Source organism: Pinus tabuliformis, chromosome 5_2 (genome assembly GCF_031772625.1).
Source record: "Pinus tabuliformis cultivar Carrire ecotype Pingquan chromosome 5_2, CPIR1, whole genome shotgun sequence".
Classification (NCBI taxonomy): Eukaryota; Viridiplantae; Streptophyta; class Pinopsida; order Pinales; family Pinaceae; genus Pinus; species Pinus tabuliformis.
Window position 1 is genome coordinate 126,697,166 of NC_142306.1, and position 8,150 is coordinate 126,705,315.

At 35.1% G+C, this 8,150-nt stretch overlaps 1 pseudogene; it reads right to left on the reverse strand.

Annotated features, from left to right (window-relative positions):
• Nucleotides 1–2,120: 2,120 nt before the first annotated feature.
• LOC149157827 (LRR receptor kinase SERK2 pseudogene) lies at nucleotides 2,121–2,951 on the reverse strand (annotated as a pseudogene).
• Nucleotides 2,952–8,150: the final 5,199 nt, after the last annotated feature.

The window sequence follows — 8,150 nt, forward strand, 5'->3', positions numbered from 1 at the left end:
CATAAACGCTCATGTGACATCCTTGTGGAACCCCTTAATAACAATTAGAGTTGAAACAGATTTAACTGTTCGTCATGGAAAATAGCATTTGAACCCAGATATGCTATAAGGTGGTACCAAAACCAAAATAATGGCCAGCAACGGATTCGTGCACTATCAATTTCCACTAGAAGGTGCTAGTATAAGTTTCATGCATATAATTTCTTTGATACCTTAGTGAATATAAAAGTCCCACTCTTCCAATTTGTTGGTTTTTCATCTTCCAAACCAATTAGTTAATCTTGAAAATAAAAGACTCAAAACTTCAGAAATTGTTTCCAGCATGATTTTCATACACTTTTTTTGTAATTTGAGAGAAATGTCCTTTACATATCAAAGGTTCAATTTTTTTTTATTTTTTATTTTTAATTTTTTTAAATCATTGTTTACTAGTACTAAAACAATTTCATGATATATAATGCAGCTCACAATATGAGCTGTCAAATGAGAAATAATTAAACAAATGGAATAATTGCCTATATTAAAGATGTTTTTAAAGTAGAGTTGATTTTGAAATTTTTGTGTTTATATTTATATAATAATAAGCCATGTTTCCAAACAACTAAGAGGTTACATGGTTATTTTAATGCAAGAACCAAGAAGACATTAGCATAAACTGAACATAAACGGATTTTTGGAATAAGATCAATATGATTCCACAATATTCACCATCCAACAAATCTATGCATTTTATGCATATTAATGTTTGTGGAGAAGAGAAGATGAATTTATAAAATCTTCACCATAATATGATGCATGGCCACAACACATAACTTATACAATATCACTAAGATACCGCAGTACATAAATGCCACTAACAAGAGATGACACTTAATTTCATTAGGTTAAAATTTCATTTCATCAAACTAAGGTCCAAGAATCAATGTTATTTTGTTCAAACTATAACTGACACCCTTGAAACACGTACCACATGAAAAATAAATGAAGATTGCATATTTATTATTAAAAAAACAGACTAGTCAATTGGTTAGGCATTTTGATTAGGAGAACCAGCATAGGCATTCAAATCCCACAAACAAACAAAAAACAGTCAGTTTTCATTATATTTTGGACACTGCCCTCTTTGAATCCTCTCTTTATTTATGTTCATGTGACTAAGGCCTAAAAAAAAAAGAGCTAAGAATTGTACATCAAGCAACAATTTGTGTCCAAATACAAACAAAAACTGCATCATCTTGATGCCCTCAGATACTCTTTCTTGTGTGAGCCTCCTATTCAGGGGCTTTTCTTAAAAGCTTTCCCAAAGCATCATATTCTTGTCATATCTTCTACGGTCAACTTTGTCTCTTTGCATAATTCTCAAAATGTTGTACAAGGGAAAACGGCTATAGGCTGCCATGTGGCAAGAGCACCCCTCTCCAGTGTGGTAGGTGCCTTTATAATATTGTATAAGGGCATGGGTTGTTTGGAATTATTCTCATCATTCTGTTCATACTTCCTATGCTGCATCACAATGCTTTGCTTCCATTAGTACTTAGCTGAACAGCCAATGAGTGGGATGATTTTCATTTCGTTCTTGAAAATTAAGCCAATAAATTTGAACTCAACCAGGGTAAACTGGTCGTTGGAAGTGACACTCACCCAAAACAATGAGATCCCTTAGAAAGGAAAAACATTTAATTTTATCTTTTCACATTACATCAAGGAATTATTCCAATTCAAACAACCAGCTTTGGAGATTAGCATTCCATGATAAATACAAACACTATAATATTGTTGGATATAATTTCCTCACCATAATCTAGATCTCTCCAGGTTAATGAAAGTCAGGGTTTTCCTAGTATTCAGATGTTCAAGGATACCTAGGTGAATATCTAATGTACACGATTGCAAATGGACAACAACATGATTGGAGATTTCCTACTGATGAAGCAGGGATTCAAAATGCATTTGAGTATCGTTGAACAAGCAGTCACACCTTGCTTACAAAAGTGGAAGAATAGGTAAATAAAATCTTACGACCTTAAAAACCACTTTTACAGTTCCAATAATGATATATTTGAAGAAAACTGTAAAATGTTCCAAGTTACAAAAATATGAGACAACAAAGCCCATGTTGATCATCTTCCACACGAGAGTTCGATTGCATCCTGGTTATATACAGAATCCTTAGCCCACTCAAACCTTCGAGGCATTAGTTCATATTCTTGTCGACGAATGACTTCAACCTGCTGCCACTCTTCCCAACGTTCATCCAAACCCTCTCCTTCCAACATGCGCACAACTTTTGTCATTTTGGGTCGATCTTCCGGTGAGGTCTGTGTGCACAACAATGCTACCTGAATCATTGCCTCAACTTCTTTAACGTCATTGTTCTGCTTTAGGTTTGCATCTACAATAGCATCTAAGCTTTTCTCTCTTTGTAACTTCTTAATATGATCCAATAATAGAACGTCATCCTCTTCCTCGAGACATGAAAAATCTATAGCACGTTGTCCAGTGACATGCTCCAAAAGAGTAATACCATAACCAAACACATCTATCCTCTCTGAGGATCTTCCAGTTGATAAGTATTCAGGAGAAATGTGACCCACGGTTCCACGGACTTGAGTTGTAACATGAGTTTTCCTAGCATCAATCAATTTCGCTAGCCCAAAATCACCAACAACAGCTTCGAAGTCTTCATCTAGCAAGACATTAGCAGCTTTCACATCCCGATGAATGATTTTTGGATTGCAGTGCTCACGAAGGTACTCCAAACCACGGGCTGCACCTAAGGCTACATTTTTCCGAGCAGGTCAGTCTAATGGATTTTCTGTAGGTTTTAGCTCCCTTAGCCTGTATGCAATACTAAGTTTTTGCATATATGGATAGACTAGAAGCCACTCTAATGGTGCAACACAAAATCCTATCAAGCGCAGAAGGTTACGGTGGATTGCCACACTGATCATCTCAACCTCCCATAGAAATGCTTGCTCCCCACCAGGGCTATGATAGTCAGTCAATCATTTTACTGCAACCTTTGTATTGTCTGCCAGCACTCCTTTATATACTTTGCCCGTTGTTTTAAAATATTTAGTTTTTATTCATCATTTTTCTTGTACGCACATCACCTCTGAAACGAACAAAGTTCATATACGCAGTAGACTACTTCAGAAGATCTGAAATATATAAACATCCATGATAGGACAATAATATATTATAAAAGTATATTTGAATACAAGTGAGATGATTGAATTACAAATGAAACTCTGCTTTATATACCTAGGCAGGTATGTTTTCATGAATGGTCATGTCCTTAGGGACATGCCTATTGATTAACTAATTACTATTTAATTAACTATTTCTTATTATTATTATATTTATATTTTATTCCTAATAGTTAAAATGTAGGAACTTTGAACACAACAATGACCACTAAAAAGTTAAAAGTTAAAACATTTATGTTGTAACTTTTCAAATGGATTTCATGAAAGTACACGTGAGGTTCTTGTTCAACACAAATGACATTTTTTCATTTTCAATCATATTTGATTGTTTCATTTGTTGTTTGCATCAAAAGATAATAATTGTAAAAGGTATGTCATTGTATGCTGAAACATATGCATTAAACCAATAGTTTGAGAAGGAAAGCAGCTACAATAGTATATTTGTACACTTACTTTTTGATATAATATACAAGAAATAACCTGGGTTGCAATAGATAGGTCGAAAGCATAGAACAGCTGATATTTCTATATGCTTGGTTTGTTATATAAATTATAAAATGGAAAAGCTTTTGAACTGATAGTCTGGACAGGAATTTCAATCTGCAGCAGGCATATTAATCCATCTTTAAGTGATAAACTTATGGAAAATTATTTGGTCATTCACGTAGAGCATACCCATAATTTTCTCTATCCCCCATCTGTTAAGCATTTTGGTTTTGTACAGTGCTAAAACAACTACAACTGTATTAGAAAGAAAGGACACTACTTGCTTAGCTTCATAAACATAACAAATGGTTGAACTAAAAAAAAAATAATCTGGTTTGACTACTTCATACTTTATAAATTTCTTGGTTTGATGGTGATTTTGAGCCAGGCTATTTTTAAATAATAGAGGTATATGCGAGTTAAATATTGGGTTACTACTTTCAAGATTGTCACCAACAAAGTAATTATTGAAGAAAGTATATCATTTGAATGTTTTTCAGATGAGTTTCATTGATGTTACGGCAAGTTTTATTGACTGAATTGAACAATTACATTTATATTTCGGCTATCAATTGAATTTAGTGTGCCTGGATTCATGCTTATCATATTTGTATTTCTATTTATGTTTAATTCTGCCTGGACTCCTGCTTATCTATTGACCAGGTTACTGCTTGCAACGAATGCAATTCAAAGAAAGGCCGCAAAACCCTGGAGGAGGCAGAAATGAAACTGATTAGGACTCCTAAGGTTTTTAAGATTCCCTTTCTGTTGAACTATTTGGTTGTTATTTCTTAGAAGCATTTTGCAGTTAGTTTTGATGCATGGCAGAAAAGGTTTCTAACGGAATGTAAGTGACCATGTAGGCACCTAAAGATCATGATGCGTGGGGTATACCTTTAACATATGCAACTTACAAGCTGCTAGAGTATCGAGAAAGGATGCCCGATGAGTGGAATGATTACATATCTAAACCATTTTTTGGGTCATGATATTTGTTACTATTCCAGATGTAAAATAGGCGTTCTGCTTGGTTTCTTTCATAATATGCCAAGCTAGTAAGATATCGATTGTATAAAATAGTATAATACCAGATCAAATCCAACAGAAATAGCCTCCAACTTGGCTCTGTGACTTTCACATCTGTATAATCGAACATGTAACTTGGATTACCAAATTAAATAAACCTCAAGTCAAATTGAGAGGAGATTATGAGAAAAAAAATTTCAATCTCATTTATAAATTGAACGCTTGGCAAAACAAAGAGATCAGGAATGGTTAAAGATCATGTTGAGTTGTGTTGTGCATGCTTTAACAGTGCATATAGTATATGGCCTCCAATTTTTTAGTTGAAAATAACTTCATTAATACTTGGATTGTTATAATCACATGACAGTAATAAGTGGGTGGCTACAAGGCTACAAGGCCTTTGAACTTTTTCTTTTTTAATTATTGGATTCTTTATGTGTACTTGTTGAGTTTGATTTACTCCTCGCTCGAGCCTTCACTACCTGCATCTTGGGTTTGGGAAGTTCATCTTCATTGAATTATGAATCCTCATCCCCCTCCAGGATAGTTGGTTCATCTAGTTTTGGAACTAGTTCTAGTTCATCTAATTCTTCCTTCTCTAATCTAAATTCCACACTAGTCATTATCATGGCTAGAACCAATGCTAGATATAATACAGGATATAATGCCAACCAGTGCCTTCTACATATATGGCAGGTTTGAATCTCCTCAAATAATATTAATGTTCCTATCCATAATTATCCAAATTGGCCAATATGCCAACTAATCTACCCTTATTCATTCCTAAAACTAATGGTAAACCTAAAGAACATCCCTCCAACCACATTATATCTGTAGGGGAGATATATTAACTGTTGGTTGTAGTTCTTCATGTTATACTTTAAGGGCATGATTATTATTCGATCACTCACAATCTCAACTACATGCGTACCTAAGGCACTATTATGGATGAAATTAAGTTGATACCAACACAACTAGAAATTGGTACAGAAAAGCAAACCATGAAATATTAATTGAACCAACAAGTTCAAGGATGGCTTAGACAAAAGAAAAGGTTCACTCTTGGAATTCTTCATTCTTAAACACTGTTAGTTGTTCACTTACCAAGCTTGTAAAATGTAAAGTAAATATGAGTACAAAGGTCTTATGTTCAAATCCCCTATTATTTACCTGTGAACACCTGCTGGGGGTGGCCCTGTTCACCCAGCAGTTATAATGGTCGTTGTTATAGTGGTAGTAGTAGGGTAGGAATAGACCCCATATCACACAAGTATGAGACCGGTCCAGTTGCTGATTCATCTAATATTGCTGGCCAAGAATGGAAGTCAAATTGGAATTTCCATCTTTTTATTTGACAATGTTATGATCGTCACTACCCACAAAAGAAATATAGCAAGACACAGGTAAAGATATTAGCGTGTCCCTGGTGATATGATAACCATAGCAAGATAGGAAACAGTTTGAAACAACTTATGTTTCTTGCCAGATGTAAATATTGGATATACAACTATACTATATAGACATATCGACAATTAAGCTAGTGTTCTAGTTTTTTTTTGAAAAGTCAATTTATTCAGAGTGGCATGTTTCAAAATGCTGCAATGACTGGAGTTAACGAGGATGCTAAGAAGAACTGTGATTTATATTCATATATGCTTAGAAAATACTCCATCAAAGCTTGCAACATACCTGGTAGCCACGCCCACACACAATACTTTCTCATAGTTTAGTTACATGTTCACTGTAAAGTTTGGAAGCAAATCAGTTACCAGTATCTTTAGTTAACACTCTAATATGACAAAATAGTAGAACATGGGTCAAAGCAAAACAAGACTGACATAAGTACAAAATTGGGATCGATCTCTTTCAAAAGTTACTTTTCCAACATATATGCATTTCACGAATCTGCCCTCTCTTCAGGGTATGCAGAGATATAATAATGGGCTCTTACCATTCACACTTTCTTTCAGGAAGCTTTGTTGGATCCCTTTGGGAGGGATTTGGAGAGCCCCCGGATCACGGAGACAGTTATGAGCAAAATGTAAATGGATAGACTATGATAACTGATTCTTTGTAAGCAGCAAATGCACACCTTCAACAAAATGATAATTTAGATGCCTAATAAGCATGCAGTTGAAATCAAGGTATGAGCTGAAAGCTCTGGCATGGTTGCATGGGCGTACCCAGTTCTTAGGATTTTTGGCTTAAAAATGGCCACAAATCATATGAATTTGCATCATTTTTTCTTATGCATTTTAACTTCAATGTACATTTATATCGTAGCTCCTAGACAGAAACAAAAACCCAAAACACTGGATTCGAGATAGCCTGGTTTCAGCTCTCCCAGGCCATCATATTCAGGAGCTCTCGAGTTCGAATCCAAGGAAACAAAGAATGAAAAGGCAAAAGCCAAGAAAACCCTGAACCATAACAGGTTTCACTGAAGCAAGGCTGGATCTACTCACTCACTCGGTGAGAAATTCGGAAACGCACTCAGGCAGACCAAAGTTTTCCCACCTTCTGGGCAATGTGGCCTATATAGTGCATACCCCAATTTATAGTGCGTATGTGACTACAATCCCGCAGGCTGATGGCACTCTTGAAGCAAAAGTAGTTTTCCCTGAAGGATTATAGCATGGTGAAAACCGACTCCAACTACTAACTTAACTGCTATAAATGAATGAACATGTAACGTTTTCTTTGTCAACATGCTCTATTTAGCTATTTTGTCAAAAAGAAACCATATTGGGAGATTTCAAGAACCACCAGTGAGTTTGATGTAGTATTTCAATACCTAGATTTTAAGAGGAAATCCAAGAGTTCCTATTTTCTTATGCCTATGCACCTGTGGCTGTGCAATTTCTTTAGATAATGTATTTATGTAACTAGTTAATAGAATCTCAATGGCATCAATTAGTTTTTCTTGTCAAGTGAATGAAGAGGAAAATTATAGCTAAGTTCACAGAATCTATGCAAATACATGGATCTTATGATTTCACAAGTGTAAACGTGGAGACCTGGACACAATATACAAAACAGAGGGGTATCATAGACCCATGTGCATGTATTCCGAATTCACTGTTCTAAAAGAGGAGACGACAAAGATATACGTAAGAGGAATGCGATGATATTCTCCCCCATTGACACAAGGAGATATGTGCAGTAGTGAAATAGGGACCTGAAAAATCAATTTAAAATTGAACAACAAATCAAATTGTCTCTCTACGGGGAAAATTAATCCAGCCAACCCAGAAAAACGAGTAGTAAATGCAGCCACAGCCAAAGGGTACGTTGGACTTAAATTGAGGAATATGCAGGAGTAAAGGGATTTGAATCGAAATTATCATAGTAGCAGTTTGAATAGGATCCTATGATTTCTCACAACATATTAATATTTATCTAATAACAATTCGAGATCAAAGTCGAAAT